Source organism: Crocodylus porosus, unplaced genomic scaffold (assembly GCF_001723895.1).
Source record: "Crocodylus porosus isolate Cpor-Errol unplaced genomic scaffold, CroPor_comp1, whole genome shotgun sequence".
NCBI lineage: Eukaryota > Metazoa > Chordata > Crocodylia > Crocodylidae > Crocodylus > Crocodylus porosus.
In genome coordinates this window covers 1,610,197-1,620,752 of record NW_017728914.1, presented here as the reverse complement: position 1 = coordinate 1,620,752, position 10,556 = coordinate 1,610,197, and the positions used below count along the sequence as shown (strand labels likewise).

General features: G+C 44.1%; 1 protein-coding gene and 1 long non-coding RNA gene across 2 annotated transcripts in view; both read left to right on the top strand.

The window, feature by feature from the left end:
- The window catches only part of NRG2 (neuregulin 2), a 333,882-nt gene that overhangs the window by 68,392 nt on the left and 254,934 nt on the right, over positions 1-10,556 (top strand). The window lies entirely within an intron of this gene.
- Positions 6,483-8,319, top strand: LOC109309902. The gene is made up of 2 exons (XR_002101074.1): positions 6,483-7,649; positions 7,955-8,319. It is a non-coding gene; the product is annotated as an uncharacterized LOC109309902 (long non-coding RNA).

Sequence of the window (10,556 nt, the reverse complement as noted above, 5' to 3'; positions counted from 1 at the left end):
TGGCCGTTATTCCTTGTTATGCCGGGGGCACTAGGGGAAACAAGGTCTCTCCCAAACCCTTCTGGTCCCCCCAGGAGACCTGCTCCTGCACAGAGTGACTTTATAGACGGTCACCAGGTGCCCCCTCAGCCTTCGCTTGTGAAGGCTGAACAGGTTCAGGTCCCGCAGTCTCTTATTGTAGGGTCTGCCCTGTTGTCCCCAGATCATACGGGTGGCCCTCCTCTGGACCCTCTCAATGTTGTCCACATCCCTCCTGAAGTGCGGCGCCCAGAACTGGATGCAGTACTCCAGCTGTGGCCTGACCAGTGCTGCATAGAGGGGGAGGATCACCTTCTTGTCCCTGCTAGACATGCACCTGTGGATGCACAACAAGGTGCGGTTAGCCCTTCCAACTGTGACCTCGAATTGTCGGCCCATGTTCATCTTGGAGTCAGTAATGACTCCAAGATCCCTTTCTGCCTCCATGCTCTCAAGAAGAGAGTTTCCCATCTTAAAAGTGTGCTGCTGGTTTCTACTGCCCAAGTGCAGCACCCTGCACTTGTCAGTGTTGAAGCGCATCCTGTTTTTGCTAGCCCACCCCTGTAACGTATCTAAGTCTTGCTGAAGTCTTTCCCTCCGTACCAGCATGCTCACCTCACCCCATATTTTGTATCATCAGCAAATTTAAACAGGGTGCTTTTCACCCCATTGTCCAAATCGCTGATAAAGAAATTGAACAGCGTGGGCCCAAGGACTGAGCCCTGGGGGACTCCGCTGCCCACTTCCCCCCAGATCGAATATGACCCGTCCACCACCACCCTCTGTGTGCGACCCTTCAGCCACTCTGCAATCCATCTAACTCTGTAGGGATCAATGCCACAGTTGCCCAATTTTTTAATGAGGATGGGGTGGGAGACGGTGTCCAAGGCCTTGCTGCAGAAGAATACTTGAAATTAGATATTTACCAGCAAAAAGGCTACTACTTTGTAACTAAAAAATGAAGGTTAAAACAGTGTCTTTAAAAATAATACCATACTTCCTTGCATTTGTTGTTTGTATAGTCAAGGCTTCAAAATCAAAGAACACTGAAAATCTAGTTGCCTTTTTTGTTTTTAACCCCTGCAGATTGTTTTCTTTTTATTTCACTAAGTTTGGACAATTAAAAATAGTCTTTTTAGTTTCATTTGTTTGTCAGATCAGCTTCACTCCCTGCCTGTCATTTCTGCCCCTGCCTGTGCAATGTCTTTTAACACCTCTGCCCACATAGCTTGCAAAGCCAAGGAAGTTTGGGAAATGCTAGAATTATGATTGGCTCTGGGGCCTTAATTTGGTTATTTTGTGTTTATGAATTCTAAGACATTCTCTACTTACATGATCACATGCTATGAGGAATTCAAGTGCAGCGGCTTTGATATAAAATGAGACTCACAGGGTAGATGTCCAATTCAGCCTGAACAGTTGCAATTTAACGTCTATAAGCAACTGAAAACAGGGCCTGACAGTGGAAAGTGCTGGGGTACTTTCATGACAGCCATTGCTACCTGTACTGCCTATAATCATTGAAGATAATAATAGCTTGCAGTTAACCTGACAGTCTGAAAGTGAATTATGAATAACAGCTCCCTATGAGGTGCCCCATATTACATATGCAAAGAGGGAAACTCCGAGAAGTGTTGTCCCCTGTTCCTACACCACAGGCCATGGTAGAACTGGGAAAAGAAGAGTCTTGGGATCCTGATGCCATGTGTTTTTCTTTTACTCATAAGCCCGTCTTTCTTCTCCCTGCCCTGGTTTGTGAGCTGGGTGGCACCTAAGGTTGAGGGGAAGTGAGTGACCCTCATGAAATTTCCCTGAAATGCCATTTTCCAGAAAAAAGTCTGGGCCACGAACAGGATCCTCCTGTAGGTGCAGGATGCTCATGATGTATGGCCTGATTTTCAGGTGAGCTGAGACAATGAAGTCATTAGTAGGCTTGGGTGCTCAGTGTCTTTAATATCAGGCTGTTGTTGTGCAGGAGAAGGGAAGCAATAAACAACTGGGAAATAGTCACTTTTGGGGAGCTGCAGACAGCTGGATGGCAGAGCTGGATTGAATCCTGAATTTAAACCAGAGAGGAGTCAATGGTCCTGACTAAGTTAAGCTGAATTTATGGTGGTTGGAACCTTGAATGGCGGAGGAGAAAAAGGCCGACATTGACCATAGAGGGTGTGGACATGAAGCATGGCCACTTGTTGGCTTAGGTCAGGTATATTAAATCGATATGTACTGTCCCTAGTCCACAACCCTGATCTTCTAGGACAAAGCCAGTTTTCCTTTCTCTCTGCAGAGAGAGAAGAGATGAGACTGTGAATGTAATGAAGGTAATAGACATTTTTTATGGAAGCTGCAAGTCGCACACAAGCCTTGCAGTGCTCTAGCTCCCAGAACAACCAATCCAATCTCTGCTGCCCAATGGCAGCACGCCAAATTTCCTGAAATTCCTATCTGAATAAAGCAGTTGTAGAATGGACTACACCACGGAGCAGAAAGCCCATTCCCTTATGCTTCCAACAATTGTTGACCTATTTTATAAAGAACCCCTTTGAATGTTTCTCTTTTTCTATAGTCAGTGGTAAATCAGATCAGCTTGCTAGATTGTGATGCCACAGTTCAGTGGAAATTTGGAAATTGATAGTGTCAGTCTGCCACTGGCAACACAACAGATTCAAGCCAAAACTTTTGGCAGAGCTCTTGGGAAACTGAGCTTGAACAGTGTAGGTTTTTTTTTTTTTTGTATCATTCAACCTCAGAATGTCAGAGGAACTTCAAGATAGTTCAGCCAGCTGATGCTACTTGCCTTTATTTATGCTTTGAAGGGCTATTTACAGGTAAGTACATGGGTAAAAATACACATGAAATACCCAAATGGGCCGAGAGGTTAATCTATTTGGCTCAGTTTTCTTCCTGGATTTGAGTGCCTAACTTTAGACAACCACATTTGAAAATCTTGGCATTGGGTCTCCATGCATGTAATGATTTAGGAATATACCCTTAGGTGGAGGAAATATGTTTATTTACAGCTGTTTGGCAGAAAGTTGTAATAACTGGTTAAGCCAGAGTTGTTTATTCATCATAGAAATGAAAGATGACAGCTTTCTTAAATGCAGCATGGTACTTATAGCTTAAGATTGACATTGGTTTTTATTTTTTATATGTTGCAAGAGCTAATTAATTATAGTAACAGTTGCTGTTCCTTAAACTACAGATTAGAGCTGTCCAGGCTGAGCTGCGATCAGTGTCATAGTTCCTTTATCTTGTAACACCAGGTCTGTTTCTTGTGGTGATGGATTTCAATTTATCCTGCTGTTAAAATTCTGAGTAAATACCCATCTTTGTCATTTTGTGGATGGCCTCAATACATGATACATTAGGTAATGACTTGACTGTGTCCATGTTTTTCTTCATGTGCGATCAATATTGTTGCCTCTTTGGGTAGTCCAAGAAAAAAGTCATTGTGAAGACTTGCCAGTTCACATCATCTGTTGCAGAAGATGGACGTTATCTGTTTTTTGTGAGGATATCACAGGTGTTGGATATAACAGGAGGGCTTCGATAAAGAAAGGATTTTACTTGTGATTGCTGCATTAAAGGCATATGTGAATACCACCCCTGGGAGTTTTCTCTCATATGATGAGGAGTTAGAGACATATCCATTTTGGAACATATCTTCCCAAGGATCATCTTCTGAGAAATTTGAGGTTCGGTTTCACATTTTAAACTACTTTGCTCTGCCTTGTCTTTCAGTTCTGCAGAGAGAATGGCAAGTATATTGTGTGGAACTGCCTGGTTTTTCTAAGCCTTTCCAAATTTGGAAATAGGACAGATATTAAAGTTGGAGGCAAGACCTCAACACTATTAAAGTTGCAGATATCTATAAATGCTTTGACTTTTAAGAGTGCATGTTTGGTTGTGTTGTTTTAACGGTTTCAAGTGTGAACTTAGGCCAAACCTTGTTGTAGTGCAGGCAAACTGTCTCCCTTCCATTTGATTATCAGAGATAATGCAACTTTTACAGGGCATTTGCAATGAAGCCGCATGGGTTGTAAAACACGCAGAGGTTAGCCCTGCTATATGCCTAGGATTGAGTGTGGTTTCAGCCTGGGGTCAGCAGAAATATTTAACCTCCTGCTTTCCCTCTGAAAGATCTGAACCTGGCTCTTAGAAAAGACATTGGAAAAGGGAGTCATACCTCTGTATGTTACTGGAGAATTAGAAGATGTCTGGAATATTGCTTCCCTTGTCTTTTACATTTACAAGTCATCATGCACTTTTTTGATATCCCCTTTTGTGTTGGTTTAGCCCAACTGTGTATGCATAACTTGTTCCTTTTTTCACAAGCCCCTTAATTGATCTGTTGCATTCCTCTAAATTCCCTGCAATTTGTCAATCTCTTTCTGGTATTTTGTTACTCGGAGTTGAGTGTTGTTATCTAGGTGTGGTCCTACCAGAGCCAAGATGAAAGTTCTCTGTACTGCAATGTGAATTCAGCATGTATATATCATTCAAAAACCCGTTAACTTATTTTGCTGCCATGCCATGTTGTAAGTTCCCCTCAATCTCTTTTGGTCCTGTTTTTAAAATCTGAGGCCTTGAAATACAAAAACTGCAATGGTTGATTCTAGTTCTTTCTAATAAATTATAAACTTCCCACTTCCTCTGCCTCTAGTCTTAATTCTTATAATAATTAATTATATAGCATCTTTCAAATGCTTTAGCATATATATATGTGTAGGGATTACTTGCCCATTGTTGAAACAACCGCCTCCATATGCTACACAATAGTTTATTAAGAGGGGAATGAATGGTAACTTCTTCAGGATGATAAAGAAGATCTGTTGTAATAAACAATGGGGATTAGGCCAGAGCTGACAAACCAGTGGTGTCCATTCCACAGCTCCACCAGAAGCACAGCACCTCTATACCCTCCTGAGAAAAATGTTCAGACCTAACTCTCAAAGGGAGAGGTACAAGCAGCACCCTGATGTCTCCTATCCAAACACTGACCAGGTCCTGCTTAGTTGATGAGATCTGAAGAGCTCTCAACTTGCTGGTAGTTTGAATACGGGGTTCATCTAGGATGCAGCTCTGTAGCCACAGCTGGATGCAGCCTCCCCAGGCTTTGTGGGTTCGGTTGCAGCAAACACACTTACTGTCAGGCAGGCAGTGGAAGTTCAGAGGATACAGTGCCTGATCCTCCTACAAGCTTAATTACTTTTCAGGCTTAGGACTACGAGACTCGAGTACATGGAAGCAGAAAGCACATGAACCAGCTCTCCTTTGACCTGACTGATCCTTGACAGGTGGGGGTGTGGGTATATATTTTCAGCTGCTCTTTGTGAGCTGGTGATAGAACTGCTTTGGGTGCAGGGGACAAGGTGTGTGTATCCACCTTCATTCCCTTTTCAAGCAGCTTTCTGCACTGCTGGTTTCTTTGTCCCCTGCACAGAGGCTGAGAGTCTGCAGAGAGCCCTGATGAGCCATCTTGGCAAGGAGATGGTGGCGGGAGAAGCCATCCAAGAGCCTTGAATGCTTTATGGTGCTTGCTGACAGACAGCTGAGGGGAACTGTCCTGATTTGGGTGCTGTCTTCTCTACATCATCCTCAAGGACTCAAGATGGATTAGCAGGCAGGATGGTAGCTGTGTAGCAGGTTCAGAATAAGTTTACTCCCTCTGAATGCTTGCTGTTTCCTGCAGGCGTGGTGTGAGGGTCAGACACAGAGGTGCTGGTTCATTCAGATGGCTGGGCCAGCATCTGGCCATGTCTACATCACTGATAGACCTTGCACAGCCCTTGTGTTACATATACAGCAGGGGGCATGGGGCTTGATGGTATCAGCTTTGTTTTTTCTGTATTTCAGGGGCCAATCCTGCACCAGCAGGGACTTGGCCTTCCTGATCTACTTGATCCTTTTTCTCTCTGATAGGTTTGATTCTACTTGGAAACAGATTATCCCCCCACAACCTCTCACCCTTTCCCTTCTTCCCTGAACCTCCTGTCATGGGCTTGCTCTCCTGGCAGGCCCTGTTCTTCCCTGCATCCTTCCATTTCACTTTCCAAAAACCAACATAGCAGCTGTCTCAGGGAATCTCTGCTCTGAGCTCTGAGCTAGCTCACCTGTACTGTCCGTCAGCCGAGCTCCGCTCCCTTCCAGCTCTCTTTGAAGCTCATCAGCGATAACGTGTCCTGACGGCTTGGCAAAATTTGCAAAATGAAAATGTCTTCTACAACATTTTTCAGTTTTGCCACACACATTTGACAGAGCCAGGAGCCAGAAGCTTCTCCTACAGCCCCGTCTGCGCTCAGTGACCAGGATGGGACCTAGGCATGTCCTTAGTTAGCAGCCCCCAGCCATGGTATCTCACATGTAAGTTCTCTCAAAATAATGATCTGATCCTCAAAAGCAAGAGATGTTCAGGTTTGAGACTGACCTCTGCCCCATTTCTTTCCTTTCTTTCAGACATGGGGGGGATTCCGGCTCGCTCCTGTCCCCTGCTGCTCCAGAGGGAGAGGGCATCTTGGAGGTTCAATTTTCCCGAGGAGTCCTGAGCATCTACAACCACCCACTTGGCCTCAGAGATCCCAGCCTTAGCTGCTGTTTCAGTAGTCAGCAGGCCCATATGGGGGACCTGCAAAAGCAGAGGAGGTGAGTCCATCCGAAAGAGGACAATAGCAAGAGCCCCAGGGAAAAATGGGCTTTAGGTCCTTATGGAGCTGTGGACATCAAACAAGAGCTGAGGCTGGGGCCATAATTTACAATGTATTCTTCAGGGATTTCTGCAGTAGGTGAGAAACAGGCCTCCCAATATCAGTGAGTTAGAATAACATCTCATAGAGGTGACACTCTGTTCTGAATTTCAAGTGTTGGTTGTTGCTTTCCCCAACTCTGCTGTTTGTGCCTAACCTTCTCGCTTTTTGGTTTGGTTCTGAGAGCTGTTCCTATCCTGTCACTTGGGCCAAGAGTGAATCCTAGAGCTAAGGTATGCTGCAGTCCTGCTGGCTTACCTAGTCTATCCAGGGCAAGTTTATTCCCTACAATGCATTGTCCAGCTGAATATAGATGATCAGAATGCCACTGCTCTCTCTGTCCAGCCGGCTCATGGAACTCACCCTTTCAGCTTCAGCTTTCAGGTACTCACTTACACCCTGGTGTCTTGAATTCTGCAACTGTAACCCCAACCCCTGGGTGTTTACATGATTTTTATAGCTGCGTCATTTTGTGTATGGTAAATAAAGACTGACAAATGGCTGATAGTCACTTGTAGGTCTGTGTAGGGTCTGTCATCAACAAAGGATTGGGAGTGAGCACACCTGATATTCTAGTTTCAAGACAATGACGTGGACAAGTTGCTTGACTGTGCTTTGTCTCAGTTTAACCATGTGTATAATGGGGATGTTAATCCCTAAAAAAGGCATAATTCAACTTAATTGTTTCAGTGTTTTCAGTTTAAAGGAAGAAAGTTACTATAAAGGTTCAGTATTTTATTCAGGTCAACTAGAAACCTCCCCTGAACCCCCATGTAGTGAATGCACTCTGACTACCCACCTGCCTTGCAGTTACTTGTAGAAATTCCCAGCAGCAATTCAAGCCCAGTGGTTCCCTTTGGACAGTTATCGACAGTTCATCAATAGGTGAGCATAATACTCTAATCAGTAGGTTTTGGAAAAGCTTATTCTGTCTAATTTTTTGTGTGTACAATGCTCCTGAAATTCTCCTGTTAATCAGGCAAATAGCAAGAAGGGGATGGAAAAGATTGACCTTCCTGGAACAAGATTAAATGTTCTAGACATCTTTAACTGACTGGCTCTTGCACTAGAACCCCCTCCCAGAGCCCCCTCCCATCACTGCTACAGGTGACCTTTTGAAAAAGTCTTCTTACAACAAAGGAAGTGCTCTGTGCCCGTAAGATGTCAGAATTTTCTTTTTAACTTCCTAGGGGCTATCCTCTGCCTGCCAGTGAAGAAGAGAAAGAATGAGGATGGACATCTTTGTGGAACCGAAGAAACCCAAAAGAATTAGAAAAATAGATCCAAGGGGCTGGGAGATTCTCTGGAGCTGAAATAGTGTTGCTTAGAAGCCATCACTTCTTTGGTTGACAGGGGAGGGACAGGAGACCATTTTGACAAGCATAAGGCTATATTTTTCCCTAATGGTATATTTTTGTATTGCCTTTGTTAGTAATTGTGATCCACCCAGTTCTGTAATACATCTGTCCAGATGCCTGTTCTTTCTTCTTCCCAGAACCTCCAATGTGTTTTCTGGGGATATAGTATCTAAAATAAAATCCATCTAGTTTCCTGAGCTGTTTGTTATGCCAGTGTTTTCTTTGGCTGACACGTCTGTGGCACATTCTTGTGTATACCTGATTATATGTGTTGGAGTTAATGTACAAAGACAGGGGATAATTTGCAGGTAGCTTTCTGGATAAAAAATGCATCATGCATCAATGTGTATCCTCTTGCTGGAAAAGTAAGTGCTTGCTGCAGGATGCTTTGAAATGTCCTCCTAAGACAATGGCTCTAATTCTTTATGGACGGTTGCATAAGCATTGGTGGCAGATAAACACCTAGCTCTCTTTGAACTCTTATTGCAAATGATTGAAGTCCAGGGATTCAACAGGATCATGCATGACATGCTCAACAAACTGCACACAGACCGAATTCCTCTCTACCTCCCACAGCAGCTTTTATGAAAAGCTACATGGCAGACCTACGTGAGCTGAATGGGAGGTGCCAGGCTGACCAAAGTGTACATTCACCAATGACAGCAGGGGGTGTGGATGGAGCTTGCTTGGTTGAATGAGCTTTCAGGGCTCAATGCAACTATTTCCTTTGAGTCAAGCTTTCTGGGAAGCCAAAGGGGTCAGGAATGGGAGTAGAGGCCTGGAACAAGACAAGGGAAATCTAAGTCTGAGACTGGACTTTTCTCCTTTGCATTTGTTTAGGTTTGTTAATAATTTTACTTTGAAGGCTTCCCCAGAGTCTTAAATTAGAGGTGGTTGAATATTCAACATATCATTTGTACAGAGAATTCCATGAGAGTTTTTAAATTAATTATTCAGTTGTACTTTTTTCAGAGCATAAAGCTGTGTAAACTCTCTGGACATGGAATTCAATTTCACAGAACATTTCAGAGGAGATGTAAGCACCATTTTGTGCAAGTGAGGTGGGGTGGATTAGTGATTAGGGGTCAGGAGGCCTGGAGTTATTTCACTGGTCTACCTCTGGTTTGTTAAATGACCTTGGGCAATTTGCTGCACCTTTGTATTTCTGAGTTTCCTTATCTGTAAAATAGGGACAAGAATATTGCCCTTCACTGTAAAGTGCTTGCAGGTCTGTGGTTCAAAAGTACAATCCTTAAGGGTGGCTGTTATTAGGTAGGAAATGACACTACACAACTGTGGTGAACACAGGCAGCTGTTACACTTTTCAGTGCTCCTGCTATATGGATGGCAGAATGGAAGTGATTGCTGTTGCAGAAGAATGGGGTGCCCTCCCCACACTCCAGGGGACCTGCATTTCATACAACCTACCAGGACAGTATGGGGCAGAGAGTGCATGTCTGACTCCATGGGCCTGCTGGTGAAACCTCACTGCTCTCAGCCTGGAGCTTGGAATTCCTTTCTTTAGTGTCCCCATGGGATACTCCAGCACCAAGCTCTTTTACTGAGCTTTGATGCAGGCAACGAGGCTGGATCAAAGAAGAGGGCATGATAAACAGAAGACCAGTTAAACTTAATCAGCACTCAGTGAGTTGCCCACCAGCCTGATGATGTTTCGTCTCAGCTCAGATGGACTGCTCTTATGGGTGACAACTCAAGAGCACACATAGCCAAAGTGTTATGTGACATCCAGTGCTTCTCCAGCTCAGATGATCCATTAGACCTCATACAGTAGTATCTACATCCAGAGACCTCAGAGACCTTTGACATTTATTTAAACAGAACCAACACCAAGTTGCAGCCCCTTGTGTACTGGAGTATATTGGCTCATTTCTATCATTCAAACCTATGCTTTCTGTTCATTTGGGACTGCATTTTTAAGGTCTCTACCTGTTAATAATGCTTTCCATTTTAACATAAAGAATGGGGTAATAGTAGGCCCCATTACAGGTAGGTCTCCAACACCATTATCCAATGGCAATAGAGTGGCAAATATATCCAGGCCTTAGTATATCCCTTACACTAGGGAGTAGTTTACAAACTGGGTGTGTCTATACATGCTGCTATGGGGCTGTTGTTACTGTGCCGTCATTTAGTACTTCCAAGTACTAAGAGACAGTGCAGTTACAGCCAGTACTACACCATGTGCACTGCACATGGTTATTTTTAGGCACGACGTTGCTGTAGCAATGTGCTATAATGGAGGAGTGCGTCGCTACAGTGACGTAGCTGCAGTGCCACAAATTTTGCCCACAGACACATCACTGTAGTGCATTGCTACGCCAGTGTAGTGTCTGTGTAGACGTGCCCATTGTGTTTTTTCCCATCTCAGTGTACTAGGTGGCACAGCAATTCATACTTATGGCTATGACCTGTA